The sequence below is a fragment of the Dermacentor silvarum genome, chromosome 6 (assembly GCF_013339745.2).
Source record: "Dermacentor silvarum isolate Dsil-2018 chromosome 6, BIME_Dsil_1.4, whole genome shotgun sequence".
Classification (NCBI taxonomy): domain Eukaryota; kingdom Metazoa; phylum Arthropoda; class Arachnida; order Ixodida; family Ixodidae; genus Dermacentor; species Dermacentor silvarum.
The window spans coordinates 155,719,335-155,741,788 of NC_051159.1; the positions used below are offsets into that span (position 1 = coordinate 155,719,335).

A 22,454-nucleotide genomic window follows, 5' to 3' on the forward strand; every position below is an offset into this window, starting at 1 on the left:
CTACGCCTTGAGCCCCATAAGTGTCTGTGGGACAATCTCTCAAATAATATAGAATAAAAAAAATTCACAGCATATCCACGGGGTGAATGATGATGATTGGGCGAAGCTCCGGAGGGAATCATCGGATCTCCCGCTTAAGGGGACGCTAGCACAAACGCGTTAGAAACGTGCAGTACTCTCTAGTAAGGGGGAGCGGCCACGGCGTCTTACGCAGCCATTTACACATGCCGGAACGTGCACCGCGTTTGCCGACGCCATCACATGACTGCTGAGAGAGTATACCCCCCCGTATTCATAAACGCTCCTCGACTTGAACTTGACTTGCCACCGCCTTGGGCAGCGCGTTCGAAACGCGTTGAAGGTAAGGCGGAGAGGCCACAGCGTCTTACACCAACTTCTTACACGGGCCGTAACGCGCTAGCACAAACGCGTTAGAAACGCGCTAGAAACGCGGCCTTTCGTTAATCTTGGGTATTTATTGCCATCGTGGTGCGTGTGTCTATGTGCGCTTCGTGGCGTAGTGGGCTAACGCCGCACGCTCGGAACCGAGGGGTCCCTGGTTCGATTACGCGCTACGGACACAACTTCGGAATTTTTTTTCTCATTTTTCTCAGACTGGTTACACACTACTACTACTACGACGGGGACGGAACGGGTGCCGCTATAAGGAGCTTCGCTCCTAAAAAAATTATTGCCATTTCACTCTGTGAAGGTGGATGACCAGCGAAGCTGTTTATGTGGTGAGGGACTATATTGAACTATTATATGGTGATTACTATATTGATTGAATAAAAAAGACACATACGCGTGACTTCGTGGTTTTCTACCGGCTGTGCGATTGTGCGTTTGTCGACGTCCCGCAGTGCAGTAATGGTTGTGAGGTCAATCGAAAATCACAAGTGGTCACACACAACACAGGCCACACCAAATTGGCTCCCCACAAACTCCCTCTGAAACCTGGCCGTTTCTCCGGTGAAACTTTCCAAGTTTGCGGGATCGGGGCCACATGGGTGGTTCGCATTTCTTTCCGCCGGTTCGCGTTTTTTTCCGGCGGGCAGCACGCTTACGCTTGGCGTCCGCGGCCCGCTCATCGTCGGTGGTCTCTTCCGCCGCCGCCGCGCCCAATCCCTTTTTAACACGAAAGTGTTTTATGCCGGGGTCCACCAAGACTTCACTGACGTATTTCCGTCACGGAAATACGTCATAGAACATAATACAAAGAAAGAAACCAGAAGAAAAAGTTCCACAAACATGCAAAATTTGGAAATCGAACCCACGACCTCTCGGTCCGCGACGATAGATCGCCGAGCGTTTAACCCATTGCGCCACAAACGCATTTGCAGAGAGCTACACAGACGCGCCTTATATATCTAACACTCCTCCGTGTACCCGCGCTCTTGCTCGGGGCGGTGCCGCCGCCTACGAGCAGAAAAGAGAAGTACTGCATTATGACACTAACGCGCACCGACAGTGAACGCTTCGGTGGTCTCAGCACTACGACGCCTCGATGCCAGCATTCGAAGGGACGCTGGCATCAAGAAGCACTACCAACGCCACCTAGGTGGCGTTCACCGTACTCAGCACAGCGGAGCGTGGCCTCCGCAATTAGCTCTGAAAATGTTTCTGAAGTTGATCGCGGAGGCTGCAATTACGACGCGCTGTACGCGCTGATTTGACTCGGTGACGATTCAGTTACGTGCTTTGTCTTGCGCGTTGTATTAGTGTGTCAGTTACGTGCTTCGTCTTTCGCGTTGTGCTAGCGTGTGCAGCGTAGTGCAGCTTCCATATGCACGACGGTTGCTCATGGTCATCGACGTTGGTAGTCGTGATGGAGGAGACGTGCCACCAGGCGTCAGCGTGGGTGCATCAACGCCTAAGGGCGCTTTAGCCACAAAACACCAATAGACATTATATATCAATGTGCAATAAACATTACACTACTTCTGTGAAGACACGTTTCACTTTCGTGTTCTATACCGATTCCTATATAAGAGGGATCAACCACATTTTTCTGTTCACCCCGTCGTCCTTGGTAGGCACGCTGTTCTTCTCCAGACCGTACAATGCGTGGCGTAACCATTTCACAGGCAGTAAAGAACTGAGGAAAGGAGCCTACGTACAGGATGACGTCAGGAGACAGAAGACATTCAGATTGGTAGGCAATAGTTTGAATACGCGGGATGGGCGTACACGTGTATGGTGCGAACGTAGACATCGCCGACGTGGGTCAAAGTGCAGCATTTGTTCTTATCAGCTTATTATCTGATATGGGTTGTAGTTGGACCAAAGATAATAAACTTATTTTTGCAAGTTGGCGGAGTGCTTGAAGCCTGCTTCACCTCCGCCGCGGGTCAGCCCGGTATTGCACAATCTTCGGGATCGGCCCACAGTTCTTGGTCTACGTGATACGACCAACGCAAAAAGAGACACGAAACACAAAAAGAGGCTACGAGGACAAGCGCTGTTTTTTTCGACAAGCGCAGATTGTTTTCTTTTACACATCGTATCAATATGGAATACCAACTAGCCCGGTCTCACACGTTACTTTAGTCTACGAACATCGATCCGCTGGAAACTAGCCATATACAGTTTTGCTTAAGAAAAAAAAAACATCTGAGAATGAGCTCTTTATAACATTGAGAATATCGAGCCACATAAAGCGGCGGTCACGAGCAGAACCAAGACGAATCGCCAGTCAAGGTAGTTTTGGCTGTGCCCTCACCGTGTATGACTTCACGTCAACTTCTTTAAAGCGAAGCTTTCTATGTCTCACTGATCCGTCCGTGAGCGCCGAAAACGCACAGCAGGAAAGCCAACTTCCACAGTGGAACTATCTGCGCATCTGCACACACAATAGAACAACGGCGCATGACATACGTATCGCAGAACACTACAGTTTACAATCGCAGTTGTACCGATAAGGACAATGGAAACTGCAACGCCACGCTACCCAGACGAACTGTATATATGTGCATTGCATTACGCGCGTCACGCCATGCATTCCCGGCCGTCACCATGGGTATATATGCCGCGGGTGCAGCGCACGGCAGAAGAGGCTGTCGTACACGAACGTAAGCGCGAGCGCGATCGTGCCCGTAAGGCCGATCTGGTGTATCGGCAACGGCAGAGTCTCTGACCGTCTACCACAGCAATCACAAGGCAATATTGTGCAAGTGTAGAGTCGTCCGTGAAAGTGTGAGTGTGTGCGCGTAATCAACGGCTACACGATTTAAAATAAAGGCTATGCAACTAAACGAAATGTGTCTTTATCAACTTCAACGTTCAAAAAATACAATCTTAAACAACCAATCAAATCACATCGCATCGGGTCGCTCAGCATTTCTTGGGTTTGTTGCGTGGTCGTTGGCTTTGGGCTTTGATTCTGTTTGCACGGGAAAAAGCTTCGCGTTCAACCACCTTTCTTTAAGGGACTTTGATTTTTCGTCGTCGTTTGAATCAGAAGAGTGGTGGGGGTCGTTTACTCCTGCTTTCAGTGCTTTACGCCAACGCATGTGAAGCAAATGTTGCCGCCGCTGCACAGGCGACTGAAAGCAGAAAACACCATCAGGTAAGATAAGACATTTTTGATCGTTAGAACCTTGAGTTTCAAGTCTTGCAGGCTGTGGTGTACTAATAATATTCTTTTCAGTCGCAGCGTCACTGCTGAAATTAATATGTAGGGGGCACCTTAAAGGAATTCGGCACGCTTATGGCTCGGACAATGCTTATTTATTTGCGCAAATCATGCCTGTTTTTATTGTGTAAAAAACAGTAAAAATTAAGCCTCGCCAACACAATGACGCAACCATTTACGCAAAAAGGAAACGATTGATATGCAAAAAGCCCTAATATTAGAAAAGACACACACACAGATGCTCGCTCGGTCATACAATACATTCGAGTAATTTATCTGTGGTGACTGCCGTAGGCTGGTTATATTTGCGGCTCTAGTTACCTGTCAACAAGAGATATACCTTTTGTAAAGGAATATATGTGCTCCGAATGTTGCACGAAGCACAATGTCAGTATTTACTGTTTTCTGTGCATTAGTGTTTTCTAAAAATCTTTTTTATAAACAAATATATCAAATGCCAGCGTATAGCTTGACATTGATCATTTTGATTATGCAAAGCAGGTATGTAAACTTTTGAAAACGCAACTTGTGCTGCTGCGTTAGAAGCTTTCGCGTGCAACGAACACTTTTTTTTGAGGAAAAAGCTCGTGAACAGTATTCAGTGGGTGTAGCTAGTGCTGTGATCACGTGTCGTCACACGTTCAACTTTGTAGTAGACACCAACATTCTAAGTGTCGCATCACATAATCATGCTTGGGATTTGGGTGCGATACTCAGAAGAAACGTTTTTTAGCTTACCTCGAAGGAGAGACTTTACCTTTACTCGAATTAGTAAGTGCTTGCTTGACGATCACCAGACGCCATCCCAATAATAATGCGAGAAGGCCGTAGAAAAAATTAAGTTATGGGGTTTTGCGTGCGAAAACTACGATCTGATTATGAGGCACGCCGTAGTGGGGGGCTCCGGAATAATTTCCGCCACCTGGTGTACTTTAACGCGCACCTAAATCTAAGTACACGGGTGTTTTCCCATTTCGCCCCCATCAAAACGCGGCCGCCATGGCCGGGATTCTATCCTGCGACCTCGTGCTCAGCAGCTCGCGAGAAGGCCGGAGTACATGTCCAAGGTCTTTTATATCACAAAAAAAGGGAGAAATTATTTTCTTTTGCAGTGCACACAAAATCGGTTGATGGCGTTAATTTGCTGGTGGCATCAGTAAATTGGCCTACAGTATGTTTTTCTATTGCGGCGCATTTCTTGATGAAACGCAGTTATTTGTGTCTGCAGAATAGAAAAATAAATCTGAAATCGCGGAGATCGTCGCCATCAAAAAAAAAAAAATTCAGTGACGAAATAAACTTTGCAACTGCAATGGCATATTGCAATGGTTTTGTGCCTTGCATAGCTTCTTTCCGAAATAATAAACACTATTCTGCAATACGTTTACTTCAGGTCAACTGCCATATCGAGGTACACGGATAAAGGCTTGCTATGAATGACGATGCTGGTATGCATTGCTAAGAAGGTAATAAAAACACTAGCATGATTTGAAATATGCCTGCTAAAAATTTCGGTCGCCGGGCATGAAAATGCACATGTTCAATCCGCTCAAGACATATTTGTTCGATGCTAGAGCAGTTCACGCGAGGCACTTATGCGAGCTGCGGCCTAGTGGGCCTTCAGGGTACTCGCGATAACCGGTTGTTTCACCTACGGCAAGCAATGATAGCAGTCCGCATTCTCGCAAAATGCCGGGCACGTATTGATAAAACATTTATCTGGTCGCAGAGTGTCTCTTCCTGAGAAAAAATTCTCTGCACCTTGACCTAGGCGGATATCGCACTGGAGTGAGATATGTGCAAAAAGCATGGGCGGCATTTTTCCTTGTGGCTCGTTTTTGTTTTTCTCTGTAGTTTGTCCTGGTCACTACGGTTTGTGCATATACTCATTATGGTACATTTCTAAGTACAACATTGAGCGACCACCGCTTGCAGTGCGCACGCCGCCGGCTCAAGTGCCACGTGAGTCGTGCCCAAGTTCACGCAGATATCTTATGAAGCCAAGCGCAACGCTTAACTGACTGTGCTGAGCGTTCTTCAGCCGTCTCATCTTCGACCTGCCGAAACGATTCGTTGCTATCAGTGATTTTTAAAGTCATTTCGAGCGTGCAGCTCTGCGCCTTTGTGTCGTTTCGTACTGTGCGTGCTTTTCACTTGTTAGCAGAGGAAGCTCAGCATGTTGGCGTAGATGGCTTAATAAAAGGAAGATTACATAAAAAAAAAGAAAAAAAAAAGAACGAAACAAAATATGAGAAGGAGACACAATTTTATTCGAAAATGGAACACAAAGATATCTGAAGCGATGACATTCCCGCTGAAGATAACGTGGTGAAACCAGGCACGCAGTGACGCAGTATATCGGCACAACATATACTTGTGGCTGTGGATTACTGCGGCTACAGGCAGGTTTAGTCTGGCGATCGAGCCCGGTTATTGCTCGGCCTAGGTAGTTCACAATGTCTGACGCAGCACGTAGCGAGTGAGCGGGTGTGAAACTGGCCCATTGGTTGTGTGCTAGGCAATGTCCAAGCGGCAGGTTATAAGTGATGTGAGGCAAGTAGGAAGTATGTGGGTCCATTTTGGCGTTTGCAGTAAATCACATATTGCAAGGCTTCCGGTGCGTTGTAAGCGTGTTTTACGCATCGCACAAAACGTAGCCCGCTGTCTTGGGGGAACTATAGCTGCCAGCGTAATGTAATTCAGTTAAAATAGAATAAAAATTGTGGCCGATGTGCTTTACAACTTTTGTAAAAAACTTCCTTGAGCAAGTGCTTGATAGCGTTATACGGCCATTATCTTTTACGTTTCCCAGTGTCCCGAAAGAGTTCTACGTCCCACCGACTTCACATTTAGTTAAAACGGATGACATACGCTTATGGTAAATGTAGTCCGTAACAAAACTTTAACGTTTATCGCATCAGATCGGGAACTGCTCCAGGATGACTGCGGCTCCTACAAAGACCCACTAAGCACTTTTCACGAAATCACCTCACACTATAGGGACGGCAGGAGGTTTTTTCCTCCTCCCCATCAGAAGCTGAACAGAGCTCAGGCAGTCACATTAAGAATGCTTCAAACTAAATCTTATCCTACACCTTTTGTGCTTAACAAAATTGACCAGGAGTTTCCCGCGGAATGTAAAAGTTGTGGACACACTCCGTGTCTATTTGATCATATGTTCTGGCTGTGCCCCAACCAAAGGGCTTCGGACTTCAACAGTGAGGAGGACTGGAGTCGACGCATATCCAGCGAAGTCCACCAAGATCAACTCCTGGCCGTCCGGAGAGCGCACGACATCGCGAAAGACTTTGGCCTGCCGGTGCATACGTTTGCGGAGCCACCGACTTAGCCTGGGGGCTTTTGCCCTTGGGCCCTAGTTTCTCTGGACCTAAATAAAGTTCTTTCCATGCCATGCCTATGGCTTAATAATGACCAGTGCAAGTAATTACTTAACCCTGATTCTTTCTCTATCTGTATGCGTTATACGAGGTGGTTGCGGTGTCCCTGGTGAACAAAGCGGGTCACCTTGTTTATGTATTGTAGAAATAGGTGGCAGCTTATATAGAACGTATAGGCGAAGTGTGAGTTTATTGTGGCTTTTGCACTAAATTATTCATGAAGGCGCTGCAGAGCGTTATTGTTGTGTTTTAGGAATGGCGTAGAACTTAGGAAGCTGTACTGCAAAAACTATAACAGCCACCCACATCAAATTTGGCAAAAAGTAGCGGACATGCGAAGTTAAAAATATGCGACAGAAGTACGGGATTTGATAAAAATGTATGGTGGAGATGGTTCAAATTAGTTTCATATGCGGGCAATGTTTTAAAGTGTGGTTTAATTACAGGGAACTGAATTTCCTAATACAGCTGCTTCAGAGAACGAACTTGGGCAAAATATTCGGCTGTGATTATGCAAGGTTGCGCGAATATAGTGTCTTTCTTTTTCGTAGCGTGTGGAGATGACTGAAGCATTTGCTATGTGTTCCTAATATGAGTTGTCCAGCGGGGGCTTCTTGGAAGTATATAATCTATAAGAGACTGAACAAAAGGTTCGGCTGCTATTTGCTCAGCCTTTTGATAACTCTATGCCGTTATGTTGGTGGATGTGGTCATTGCCAAGGGCGACGGGGCGTTCAAGTGGAACGATCACAAGGATGTGCAGATACGCGTCACTGTAGTTTCATTTACCACGAAGGCAGGCGACATGTCTATCGTTATGGCGTAATACTTGAGGTCAACGTAAAATTGGAGCGTGGTGGCACTTGCAGAGGAGCAATAAAGATCGATTTTTTCGGCCATCGGTTGGGTTTGGGCCATCGGTATTCGGAACTGAGTTCAGAATATGATTGCATATTACGTATTTCCGATTGTTTGCCCATAGGAGAATGTACGGGTTCATCAGTGTCGACAGGAGGCTTCAGACTACTAACTGGTGTAAATGATGATCAGCTACTGGTTAAATTAAGTACCTGTGAAATTTACGTTAGTATGTTGCTGTTTCTCTAACTAACCTGTTTTACATGCGTCAGCCTTTTTAGATTAAAATAATTCTTTGCAGCTCTTTGTGCTTGACTTTCAACTGAGCTGATACTAGTAGTGTGACAGACGCACCGTAGTTAACATCTGCGTAATGCAAATCATTGGGCGAACGGTTGCAGCACGAAGAGATGGAAGCACAAAGCTCGCTATAGACCACACTTGTTCTCAGAACAAAAAAGTTGTAGAGTTAGTTCTGCATGAAGCCTCACCAACTTCTAGTTTGTGATTAAAGCGTCAAAAGACATGCGTTGGCAGATGGTCTACTAATATGGGTCAAAGAATCAATCTGAAAAAGGCGCCACCGGGCACATTTATATCGAAATGAGAGCTCGCATAGATTAACTGCATTTTGGTTAGCGTGGGACCAGGATATCGCGAACAGCTGGACAGGATAAGATACCAGTTTGGTAGGAATATTCATACGCATACAACAGAAAAGTGAGGTATAGGCTGTGCGTTTCTAACAATTCAGCGAAATGCTGTTTGATTATACGGGGAACTGCATCGTCTCTGACGTTCCTATTAACGTAGAGATTGGCACGATGCAGTGTAAAGTGAGAACCGTGTCACCCGCGTTTCAATAAGCAAAGCGACATAACCATCATAGGTTCTCAGCAACGTGCTTTTGTTAATCAACAGAAGTGCGTGTCGTGACTTTTCTTCTACTGGCAGTCATGGGTGCCTCGGTTGGTCACAAGAATGGCTCTCCTTAAACTACAATACTGCATACGCCTACCTTCACTGCACAACATAGGACTGTGCGTATTTCGCACGGATACGTAGCTTACGTGGTAGACAGTCCAATACAGACTCCTGACTACGTCATCAATGTGGTATGTTACTCGAAGTACTTTTTGTCGGACGCGATTCGTCTCAAAGGTCAAACTCTTGAGTGTGTTGCGTTAAGATAGAGATAACGCGGAGACCTGGATTTTGACGTTGCCTTTCGCGCTATCTCCGAGAATGTAGGACAGACGGAGTGCGCGTGAGCTCGGTGCGACTCTCCCAGACAAGGAACCATACGCGCACGCGTGCACGTTTGCTTGCGATATCTATCTGCGTTATCTTTGAGTTTCTACATGCGCGAAGGTATGAACGTGCCTTTTTCCGGTGAAACGGAAGCAATGCTCAGGCCTCATTTATGATCCGTGCCCTTAGCTCGTTGTACTTTTTAGCACTGCCCGAGGACGAAAAAGCAAATGGTTCCCTTTGCAGTTTTGTCTAAGCTTTTAGTAGAGAATTTCTTTCCCTTCCCCCTAATGCTAGCCTTAACATTCTTTTTACTCTTTCGCGCAGGTCAACCTGCGCCTAGGACAATAGAAGTAATTAAGGCTTGTATAATTAAGAGAATGACATGCTTATCACACACAATTGTACTGTAATCAGGCGTTCGTATGACTAGGCATCCGAAATTGAAAATGTGGCTTTGGGACGTCATGAAGTAGCAGGAGGGCGGCTGCTGCCATCTCTGTCATGGCATCTGATTAAAATTAAAACTTATATTCTGGGATTGTACTTGCCTAACTATGATATGATTTTGAGGCATGGTGTAGTGGAGTACTCTGGATTAATTTTGACTACTTGGGGTTCTTTGACGTGCACCCAATGCACGCTACACAGACATTCGTGCATTTCGCCCACATCGAATTCGGCAATGCCTAGTCAAACTTTGATTTCACAACGGAAAGCATTGAAAGCCCTTATTCCGGTGGGTCACCGTCGCTGATGAGGTGTATGAATAGTGTGTGTTTCCTTAAGTGCGTGCACTTATTTATGAGTGAGTTCGCAATTTGGTGAGATTCCGTGTAGCAGAAGTAGTCTCAAATATTAGTTCAAAAGTCGCAGTTTCGCCTGGAAGGCGTAGCATTGATAGCGACAGCAAAGTATTAGACAACTATATGAAGCAAGAGCCGTAGTTTTATCAGCCGTGTAAATTGCAATAAACATTCGCTTACTAATTAAATTACCAAGCTCGCTGTTACGCGGGAGCTTTTTGCACCCGCCCCAAATAGGGTGTGCGGTGCCGCGTTCAGCCACGCTATGTGCTGCAATGACCGCGCTAGAAGAGGCGACTCCAGTCGACTATATACGTCACTATTTACACGTAGATACATCATTAAGTGCTTCACTAAAACGGCAAACAAACTGGAAATAATATGATTTTTTTAATTTCAGGAGCCGTATTTTGCTTGAATGTTCTACCTGAGATTTCATTCTTTGCTTATCGGTTTTGTGAGTGGCTTATACCGGTTATTTCAGGGCACCGCTTAGTACAAACCAAAAAGGAAAGAAAAGAAGAATCGCAAAGAAAAATCCTAACAAATTTGTTACAAGAATGGACGTGCCTTGAGTAACATGCTTTACTTAGGGTCGTAGATGCTACTGCATTCTCACGACGCCTTTTCTTTTTTTACCTATTGTTAGCTGGGAAAGCAAGGATACTGCACTGCAAGAGAATGGCAATTCTTTCATATTGGAATATTGGAAAACAATAGACGTGTCCACGCTGTTCAGGGCCCCTATTGATATGCAAAACACCGTATGGGGCGATCTAGCTAAAGTTGATGCACGATTAGAAAAACAAAGAAAAAATGGCAGTCAAAGAGGCACATGCGAGAGGACTATTAGGCTTCTGATGCGATATCAGAATGTTCTTCCTGGACGCCCGGTAGCTCTCTCTGTCAGGTCGGTGGACGGGACCTCCAACGCTCTCCGGCCAGGGATGTTGAAGCGTGCTGAAGGGTTATATATACGCTCGCAGACGGAAAGTTTATCTCGACTTTATTTTACATTCTTGCAGGCATTAGGCCAAGAAGAAGAAAATACGGAAAGAAACACGAATTGCTTTTGAGACGACAGCTAAACGAGAGCTCCTTTTTCGCGCTTCCGTACTGCTGCTTTTAAGCACTTTCCCCCCGCCAGAGGGCACAGGGGCTTTTCTCCGTTCGGGCCACTCTTCAAACGGCACGCACACTTCGGGGGAGGCGAGCCCAATAAGCCACAGGCGCTCACTTTTCGTGCACACGTGCACAGGTTGCTTGAAGTTCAATGCTGAGTAGTGCGGCGTCGTTAGGTCAACAGTCCCCACCATCTAACAGAAAACCTTTGGAATATGTGGGCGATGGCGGGTGATTTCTTGTATGAAGCCCCAGCAGCATGTGCTCGGCTAGCCGTATATGACAGGGCGCACGAAGGTGTAGGGCTTTCAGTCTGCTGCTTGCGGTAATGATTATGGACCCTGGTGAGAAAAAGCATGCGTGCCATCATTAACGAAATAAAGGAAAAAAAAACATGCGAAAGAAAGTCGCAGTTCTGCCCGAAAGGAGAAAAAATCACAGCATATCCACGGGGTGAATGATGATGAGTGGGCGAAGCTCCGGAGGGAATCATCGGATCTCCCGCTTAAGGGGACGCTAGCAGAAACGCGTTAGAAACGTGCAGTACTCTCTAGTAAGGGGGAGCGGCCACAGCGTCTTACGCAGCCATTTACACATGCCGGAACGTGCACCGCGTTTGCCGACGCCATCACATGACTGTTGAAAGAGTATACCCCCCGTATTCATAAACGCTCCTCGACTTGAACTTGACTTGCCACCGCCTTGGGCAGCGCGTTCGAAACGCGTTGAAGGTAAGGCGGAGAGGCCACAGCGTCTTACACCAGCTTCTTACACGGGCCGTAACGCGCTAGCACAAACGCGTTAGAAACGCGCTAGAAACGCGGCCTTTCGTTAATGTTGGTTTTTTTTTTTTGCCATCGTGGTGCGTGTGTCTATGTGCGCTTCGTGGCGTAGTGGGCTAACGCCGCGCGCTCGGAAGCGAGGGGTCCCTGGCTCGATTCCGCGCTACGGACACAACTTAGGAATTTTTTAACACGAAAGTGTTTTATGCCGGGGTCCACCAAGACTTCACTGACGTATTTCCGTCACGGAAATACGTCATAGAACATAATACAAAGAAAGAAACCAGAAGAAAAAGTTCCACAAACATGCAAAATTTGGAAATCGAACCCACGACCTCTCGGTCCGCGACGATAGATCGCCGAGCGTTTAACCCATTGCGCCACAAACGCATTTGCAGAGAGCTACACAGACGCGCCTTATATATCTAACACTCCTCCGTGTACCCGCGCTCTTGCTCGGGGCGGTGCCGCCGCCTACGAGCAGAAAAGAGAAGTACTGCATTATGACACTAACGCGCACCGACAGTGAACGCTTCGGTGGTCTCAGCACTACGACGCCTCGATGCCAGCATTCGAAGGGACGCTGGCATCAAGAAGCACTACCAACGCCACCTAGGTGGCGTTCACCGTACTCAGCACAGCGGAGCGTGGCCTCCGCAATTAGCTCTGAAAATGTTTCTGAAGTTGATCGCGGAGGCTGCAATTACGACGCGCTGTACGCGCTGATTTGACTCGGTGACGATTCAGTTACGTGCTTTGTCTTGCGCGTTGTATTAGTGTGTCAGTTACGTGCTTCGTCTTTCGCGTTGTGCTAGCGTGTGCAGCGTAGTGCAGCTTCCATATGCACGACGGTTGCTCATGGTCATCGACGTTGGTAGTCGTGATGGAGGAGACGTGCCACCAGGCGTCAGCGTGGGTGCATCAACGCCTAAGGGCGCTTTAGCCACAAAACACCAATAGACATTATATATCAATGTGCAATAAACATTACACTACTTCTGTGAAGACACGTTTCACTTTCGTGTTCTATACCGATTCCTATATAAGAGGGATCAACCACATTTTTTTCTCATTTTTCTCAGACTGGATACACACTACTACTACTACGACGGGGACGGAACGGGTGCCGCTATAAGGAGCTTCGCTCCTAAAAAAATTGCTATGGCACATTGTTAGCTATAGGAAATAAGATTAGTATTTTTATCAGCTTCTTAAACTGCTGTACACATTCGTTTATTGACTAAATTTATTGACATTTGTTTATTGACTAAAAGCGCAGGCAAACACGAACACGTCTCACTCAATGACCGCCGGCATTCGCTGTCAGAATGCTGGTAGCTCTCTGACACGCTGCGGTCTGTTCCCTTTCATGTTACCACTTGCTTCACTGCGAGCCAGCCGTTCGAGAACAGTGCGCGTACGAAGCCATACACTTTCTCGGGTCGTCTAGCCTTCCAACCCACCGCAGATTACCTCTAAGGTGAAACGCGTGCGGCCGTGGCCGGAGCAGAAGAGGAGTTGCGCACTAACCTGCCACCGCCCCCCCCCCCCCCCCCCCCGTCCTCACTGCGCGCGCAAGTCACCATAAGTTTACGGCATACGGCGCGCAGCCACGATGGTATCGCACTTAAACTTTATACGGAGCATCACGGCAGCGCCAACGGCGACGGCGGAAATTCGTCTGGAGTGTCCATATGACTACGATCGCACTAAATAACGAGGACACCTACGCACTTCTTACCAGTTGTGAATGCGACAGCATTAATGCCCAAATGAGCGGCGCTGAGTTATCTTTTGAGCTTGTAGCTGCGAGTAATGTACGCACCATAGCGGTACGTGCTGCCCGAGCCAGCAGGCAGCAGCCTGCGGTGCCAACGCCACATGCCACCGATAAGTGGTTCTTGAGGGAAAGGGAAAGGTTGGCGCTATCTTCTGCAGCCCTTGAGGGAGCACGGCTCAGCGCCAAATGCCACCGACGCGGTGATGCCCATCGGGCGGCGCGTTGCGGCGATGCCCTCTCCCCTCACGCAACACCTGGTGCGGCTGTAGCCCGGTTTGCTCCGTCGAGGTGCGCTCGTGCCGAGAGCACGAGCGAGGGTGACGTGCCGTCGCGGCGATGCCCTCCTTCCCTCAAGCAACACCTGGCTCGCTATCTTTGCAGCAGGTGTACGCTTTTGCCCACTCGCTCCGGGGAGGCGCAGCTCGTGACGTGGCATCGCAGGAAATGGGAATGCGAGTTTAGGTGCCGTTTCGCTGCTGCAGATGACAGACGTGGGCATTTTCGCTCAATGAGCCATTTGACGCTGTCTCATCAAAAAAAAAAAATGTCACAGTTTCGCCCGAAAGGCGAAGCATCAATTACGATAGCAAATTAGTAGAGAGCTAATCGGAGTAGGGATAGCAGTTTTATCGGCTGCATAAACTTGGACACATTCGCTTACTAACTGAATTAACAAGCGTGGTGTCAGCACGCACAAGCAAACATGAATAGATCACACTGAATGACCGCAGACAACGACTGTCAAAACGCTGGCCGCAAGCGCAGCCGCCGCAGCGGGCGATGGTTCGTGCGGTCTATCACTTCAACGGAAACTGAGCGGCGAATGCACAGCGCATACAAAGGTCAGAAGCGTGTGGAGATAAGAGACGGTGCGGGCGACCGCCACAGCCGGGCAAAGTACGATCGCAGTTGGCAAAGTAGAAGCTGCGCCCCCCCCCCCCCGCCTCCCTCCTGCGCTGCCTTCCCGCTTTCTTGCTTTCGCGTGGGAGATTGACTGGCAAGTTCCCCTTGCCTCCGGTGGCAAGATACGCCTTTGGTGCCGCAGCACAGCGTCGCCCTGCCTCCCTCCCTTCTTCCCATCCCCCCATGGCCTTTCGCGCGACGGTCGCGTCTGCTTTCCGCCGTGCGTTCGCTCTCCGTGATAGAGCGCGTCCCCCGCGCGCTTTCGCTCGCGCATATGGCGTGCGGCGACGATTTTATCGCCCGTGGACTTTATACGGAACCTCACGGCGACGGCGACGCCGATGGCATAAATCCGGTTGAAGTGTCCATATAATTTCTATCGCAATAAAACAAATTTTTGCTACCTTAATCACGTACTGCGATATTAACCACATTGCAGTGATGATCCTACGGCCATATTCTGGCTGCACTACTCAACTACTAGTTACGTGAAGCGGCCGCAGAAGATTTCTACAGGGTGTCCCAACTATCATGCACCATGATTTAAAAATATGCATAGCCACGTAGCTGGACAGAACCAATGTAATGTTGTTTTGCTGTCACTTGGAGATACTCAGATTATTTATCGCATTCCGCCTAATTGCATAATCACTCATAATATGTAATCAACTTCTCAAATATTATAATTAGATGAAAAGTGGCAATAAGAAGATTGTAGATCAACATGAAAAACTCCCGCTACAGCTTTCTGTTGCTCAATACGGGCTACAGGAATGTGCTTTTCCGAGCGTGAAAGATGCCCGCGAAAACACGTAAAGTGCCTCGAGCGGCCACTCAGCGGCCACTTCGAGGGCTTCATTTACTTCACGCAAAATTTTATTTTACTGCTTTTCATGTGTGATTTAGTTGTTTTTGTGTTAAGTATGGGTAACGCAGGAACTAAACTGTTTGTATAAGGAAGGAATATTTATTTTATTCACTGTGAGTACTGTGAGTTAGCACTTTGTATAAACGTAGCACAAGTGTTGCAACTGTTATAAAACTTTAAAGATGTAGACTTTTTAGATGAAGTACTAGAGTGTGAGACTCTTAAGCGTGCGCGTGAATTCATTGTCCCTAAAGCCGGCTGGTGAGAACATGGCGCCTGAAAAACTATAGGTAGTAGCCATATGTATGACAGGATGCGGAGCTTGGTGAGCTTGGTTGGCTTGAACCTAAATATACAACGAAGCGATGGCGTAGCAACTATTAGTAAAGGAGCAAAATAGTGCTATGTAAAATGGAAAATGCAAGTATAGGCATCCATAATTTTTCAAAAAGTTAAATGGGGTAACATTGAAGCAAATATATGCACAAGGAATATGCGATGCCACAAAGCAGGCAGCTGGCTAATCTAAAGCGCGGGAAAGACACCAGCCGGGAAACGCATCTGATAAATACGCCATTCAGCCTAAGGTCAGTGACACTACAGAATGCATTGTGTCTATAGACTATATATATATAAACCGCGTATGAGGTCGGAATCTGTGCGTCTGCGCCAAAATTACCTGGTGACGTTAATGTGCGATGAGCACGAATACGTAAAATGTTTTATAAACAATTGTGAAATGCAATTTAAAAAGCAACAGAAAGACACGTGCACAGGAAAGGGAAGATATGTTGTTGGAGATACGTTGGAAGATATGTGGGTAGACTGTAATCAAATAAAAATAATACACTTACACAAGCTACCTTGCGGTAAGAACTTGAAGAACACGCCCCTGCAATAAGTGTAGAAAAGGAACCTACGAGAAAAAACTGTAAAAATGATCGCGATAATTTCGTAAGGTCGTCAAGTGCCCAAACTCTTTTCTTAATCTAAGAAAATTATCTGGATCTATATAGGTAAAAAAATTCGGTGTTGCTAATGCACATTATTGATTTATGTGATAAAAGTGGTACGGTGAGAGACTATAGTAGACAGGCAGCCATTCCATTGTCCCATATTCCGCATACTCCTCGCTAACTCAGTTCCTTATTCTTTCTGTTCAATAAGTGTTATGTGTGTTATTGTCGTAAGTAGTAGAATAAAGCTTATGATTATGCTTATAAGTCGACCCTGTGCAGCACCGATTGCATGTGTGTCATGATGTAAAGAACGGCAATAAATATACTTGAAGTAGGTCGATATGATAGGAAACAGCAAATTTCAGACGAACCCTGTCAATGACCGATGGGTCCGCTAGTCCAAGATATAGAATATAAAGAAATAATAAACTTCGACAGGTACTGCCGATTCTGTTTTTCTCCAAGAGGTGCGAACTTCGAACTATTTTTTACTTTACTTAGGCTTTTTACTATGTGCATTATACACATGCTTGCCTAAAAACTGATTTGGAAATGGAGCTTAAAATAAAGTAGGACCATCAAATATTGAACGCATTTTAATATAGTTTTCGTTGTTGGACTCTGATATCAAAAAAATTACCGCCGATTGCGATACTCCCTAACGCGAAATTTGAACGCAGCTCCATAGGTGTCTTCATTTCGCGATATATTGGCTGGCGCGGACAATCTGTCCTATGCGGTACGTTGCAAACGGAGCGAAGTGTGGTGCGACTGCCTCGTTAATCTGGAGATCGCGAGAGCCAGCGCGTGGCTGACGCGTGGGCGCGATTCACAGCAGCCACTGCAGACAGACCACCCAGATGACGCGAGCTACTCTGGCGTCATCTCGTAGCCATCGTCACCGCACTACACTTTTCTTCTCACGCTTTCGCCATGCCCTCCTCCTCTGCTTCCGCAACATGGTTCCACTGCATCCTGCTCCTCTGCTTTCCTCCTCGCGTCTTTCGTCCCCCGCTGCGCTCAACGTTCGCTCTTTCATCCTTCGCTGTGCTCGCTCGCTCGGTTACGCCAAAGCCGACGCTCGCCGCAGGATCGGGCGCCTAGGAGCTGTGCTCTAAAAAAAGTAACATGGTGACTTATCTATTACTGTGTTTATAAGATGAGAAAGACCCTGTGATAGCTCTCGACGGGGTGCAGATCCTCTTGAACACTGCCTACGTAGAAGCTATTGCAAATGTAGTGCAACAAGGAGGAGCAATGCATATCACTTCATTGCAAATCACATAAAGGCAGATGCCTGCTAGGGCTTTCGAAGTCAGACAAAGGAAAGGCCAAGGTAAAAATACCTGGTAGCTAAGCTTCCATATAAGCCCTTACGTTCAAAACATGGCGGTTCATCGGCAGTTCATGGGGCTTAGCGCCATCTGTGTGAGGAGGAAACACTTCCGGGGGAAGAATAATGTGACGTCATATCCGTTAAAAACAGAAAGGACGTCATTTTGTATCAAGGGTGCGAAATTTTGTTTTAGGAGGCCTGCGATTAGAGCTTATATTCAAATGCCCCGTCATTCGACTTGATGGGCGTTCCGAGCTTTGTGCGCAGAAAGCGATGCAGGAAAAGGTCAGTCGTATGCGTGTCGAAATCGCACCGCGGCACAGAACATAATTTCTTTGGAGGCCGACGAACGCTTTGGGAGTAGAGTACTCGTCCTTTCATCGGACGCCACGCCCGTCGGCCAGTGGTGTCGCACGAAAACAACTAAAGTAAACAAGTATCTGGCAGTCGCAACTCACTACTTTTCACTGAACAGGTTAAGAAACAATTAAACTGTCCACGTCACCAAATTCAGACAAACGTCGGCAAGCAAAACAACACGTGAGGGGGGCGTATTGTAACAGGTTAACTTTAAGAGTGCGCCTTTCTGCACACTTCAAGAGCTGCATGCATTGCATTGCAAGTGATAGCGGCGTCAATGCCCGCCACTATCGATGGGCGCTGTTGCGGTGGGCGCTGAAAAAGGGTATTTATTGATAATGAATAAGTAAAATAGAGTTGTCTCTTCTTTTCTCACCATGGGTACATAAAATTGATTAGGAATTTTATTTCCGTTGAATGAATCTAACTGTGTCTCGCTTTAATTAAAAAACGCTTTTTTCTTTCCCATTGTTTGTTCCCTCCAACCAAAATCGCGCATCAATCGCTGCTCCCATAACCATCCTTGCTGATGTCGGTGACAATTCGTTCTGAACCGCTTTTTGCCAGAAGCTTCGCGACCTATTTGGATCGACCTTGCAAACACTACGATGTAATCTCGGTGCAGAAAATTTAGTGTACTTGAAAGCCTACAACTTTTGAAATAGTGGCACGAACATATATCGACGGCCTATCAACATATTAAACGTTTCAAAAGATTTATAAGGTTAAAGAAATAAGTGTGCTGCAAAGAACAAACTGAATGTAAAGAATGCAGAGGTTGTTTTTCTTGCAGCAGTGGCTGAAAATATTTTTTGAAATTTTCGTGGGAGTTGCTTGAAATAGTAAGGATAGTACAGGATTATACAGAAAAAATAGCAGCTGCAAATTAGCAGGCGACCTAGTCCATTCTTTCGTTTCTCTTAAGTTTGCGATGGCTCCAGCAGGTGAAAAAAAACGCGAGCACAAGTGAAAGCGGAACTAACTCGAACAGCAAGCCACCCTGCCTTGTTCCTCTTGTCTGGTTTTTCATCGTCACTGGTTGCCAACAATGCTTCGCACGGGCGTAAGTTTAGTGTTATCGTCAATAGGTGGAACGGTTCTCAAGGTTTTGATAACACGCTGCACTATGCCAGAGCATTGCGGTTATCTGTCACATGTTCCTCGGCTGGGTCCGGTTCTAGTTGCATGCACTCACCTTTGGGATTCGCTGCCGGGTTGTCCGGCCCAGAGCTACGGCATCATAGATAACACGGCGGTTTGTGCTTCCAAAAAACGCCTCCCACAATGGCACGTATTGCAGCAGCATGCATTTGTATAGATGTTATGCTGTGCGGCATTGCCAGATGGTTACAGTGTATCCAGTATGAAGACGAAGTGGAAGAATGAAAATTTCTTGTTTGCGAATATTGGTCGTTACTTTACCGGCCTCTTTTTCACTGCTAGGTACCGCTAACCACCACCATTATCTCCTTGGTCTCTTTCGTGCTAGGCCATTACCTCATTCCTTGATCATCATCCTTGCCACTTTTTTCGTCGTTCTATTCTTCATCGCTAAGCTAATTATAAGTCTCACTTTCCTTCATCGGCGCGGCAGGGCCTTACTCTCTGACACGTGCTGCTTTGGTTACGCTAGCACCGCCCACTCGTCTAGAGATGTAAAAGCGCTCGTGGCCTCGTAACTTATCCGACATGCGATTATTTTTAGCATGCGAGGTCCTGACCTCGGTTGTGGAATTTCTCAACCTAGACGTCTCGATATATTGAATCAGCAGAGTACTTGCAATTGCAGCACCACCACGCAGGTTCATAATCCGGTTCGGCAGCAGGGCTTCGGCCAGGAAAATATTTCGACGAGTTTTGCTACGTGGATTTTGTGCAACTGCAGGAACATTGCCGCATAAACAACGAACCATGTTCTTCTGAACTGTCTGATGCGAAAACAAAAAATTGCAACAAGCCGCGTAACGAGGGACCCAGAAACGGCATTCTTAGCCACAGGATGGTGAAATACCAACGTCTCTGCCCATTTATACTTCCAGCGACTGAAATTCAGACAGTACTTTATTCGTAATAAAGAGATTACATCTAAAAGACATGCTCATTTTCTTCTCTTTATTCTGGGAGATGAACGGGGAACGATACAAACAGACATGACAAAGCACCTAAAGTAGTGTCCTGGAAAAAAAAAAGCATGCTCCGTGTAACAATGAAATGAACCAACATAAAACTATAATAAAACTGGTACGAGAGGCAAGCTCTCTCACCACTGCTTTCTAACATATGTCGAAGAAAGCCCACTTTACCACCTTTGCACTGCTAAGCGCACTAAAGAAACGAAGAGAGACATTCTAATTGAAGATGGCTGCTGTAGCGTTTGTCTAAAGACTGACCTCAAAATAGGCTCCTAAAAACAAGTCGTTCAAGTTTAAGGCGGTACGCATCCTTTACGAACTCACCCAAATTTTCGAATCTTCGTTTGTCTGTGCGCATCTTCTCACGCCAACTTCGGTCAGTGAGTATGGGCTACTGTGTTTGTGCCGTGTTTCAAGGAACCTCTTTGACGCCAAGTTGTGTCACTTCAGGTATGTGCCACGGGGGGCATGTACCGCTCTCCAATGACAAAAATATTCTTTAAAATGTATCCTGTGTTAGGCGGGATCGAAACACCCTCATATATATTGAGACAATTTTTGTCTGACTCAATGTTCAGACACGCTCAATGACCGCAATTTGCGGCAGTGCCGCTGAATGGCACCGGCTATCCAAAGGGAATCGCTATAGAGAAACCCTGGCTGCAGTAGACGCCTCTTACATAACGTATTTCGGCCGGGGCAATACTGTGTGTCGCTACATTGTTTCAATGCTAACCGATTTAATGTTGACAGTCATCCTGAGATGTCTTCTGTTGTAATTTCATCTGGAGCCCTCTGATTGGACTTTCAGGAAGCAAGTTTAGTATGGACCCAGGACCGTGCATTAAATCACAACAGACTTCGAATTTCCTGGTGCGGGCGGATGTCAAGCAAACGAAGCTGATAAAAAAAAATTCGTCGGGCAGGACATTCTTTGGAGACGCATTACTAGCGAAACAGTTTAGGTTGCATACATGGGCTGCATACATTATGAAATAATACATGTTTTTTTCATACGGCACCACACTACGCCGACACAAGCGCCACTGCAATCACTGCACCCCCCATTCATCTGCCAAACTGCTGCTGCAGCCACGCCGGTATCTCCCGATGCGCGTGACGTTATAACCACAGAAGCGCAGGCCACATGCACAGCCGCCATCGCTACACTCTTTCCACCCCTCTTTCCCTACCCGTCTCCATTGCAACAGTGCCGTCGGCATACTCTTTCTCCTTATCCCCTACCTTCCTCCATTCCTGTCCAATCGTATCCTCTCCATTCCTGTCCACGATGCGGACGTAAGCAGGCCAGGGTACCCCCTTGGGAGCGCATGCGGGGGGTGCATAAGGGGATAGAGGTAAACAGCTTCGCTGTAACAGCGCAAATGGTAGGACTAGCTATAAGTGAAGCAGATTCTGCTATGGAGCAATTACACTCTGTGCTTTCGCTTTATTGAGTTGATCGCGAGCGGAAAGCCAAGACAATTCATTTCTATGAGTAGAGGACTTCAAGGATTGTCAGTTGGATGTTAGGTGCCAAATTTCCTTCGAGACGTGGAAGCCGACCCTCTATATCAGTAGCATCAAAACTAATCGTTGTGGTTAACTTGGTAACTTAGGCGAAGCGTCTTGAGCCATTGACTTTCTCTCGCTTGCAGAACGAACGGTTCTTGCGCAAGGTCAGTCAGTGCTGTGCAGGCTGCAAGGGGGCTTGTTCTGACATCTAAAATAATGACAACTTGCACACTGCACCTTGAATGTGGCTATGCATTCTAAGAAATAAAACTGGCATTACAGTGTTGAGTGGAGCAAACAAAGCGCTAATTCGGTGTTGTAATTTATGCAAACACGTCATGAGAATTCATCCTATTGGAAAGCCCCTATTGTGCTTCTTAGACTCTACAGCCATCGTTTCCTGAAGCACTGGTTCTGAAACGATGGTTGTTCTAAGCAGGCCACTCGATAATATTTGGACATCAGGAATTTCAACTATAGAATTTCAGCTACACCGTTTTCTTTCTGGTCCATACTGTCCTCTCCCTGACTGTCAACGTTGCAGCTGGAATGTTTCGCTCTATCGCCCACTGCGCGGTCGTTAGCTCCTCTTAGGCTTTTCGCTCTTGACTGTTCTATTATACTTGAGTTCCTATTGTGGATTAACGCATAGAGCACCTCGGCCACTTCACGTCCTTATGTTGAACAGCAAGAACTAAGTGACCACGAACCTAACAAAAATAGCAGCGCAACACAGAATGCACTTGACGT

General features: G+C 46.7%; 1 protein-coding gene and 1 non-coding gene across 2 annotated transcripts in view; one reads left to right on the forward strand and one right to left on the reverse strand.

The window, feature by feature from the left end:
* The window catches only part of LOC119456284 (neurogenic locus notch homolog protein 1-like), a 183,577-nt gene that overhangs the window by 150,259 nt on the left and 10,864 nt on the right, over window positions 1–22,454 (reverse strand). The gene's annotated exons all lie outside the window — the stretch shown is intronic.
* LOC119457166 (U2 spliceosomal RNA) lies at window positions 2,212–2,393 on the forward strand. Its single transcript, XR_005193177.1, has one exon. It is a non-coding gene; the product is annotated as a U2 spliceosomal RNA (small nuclear RNA).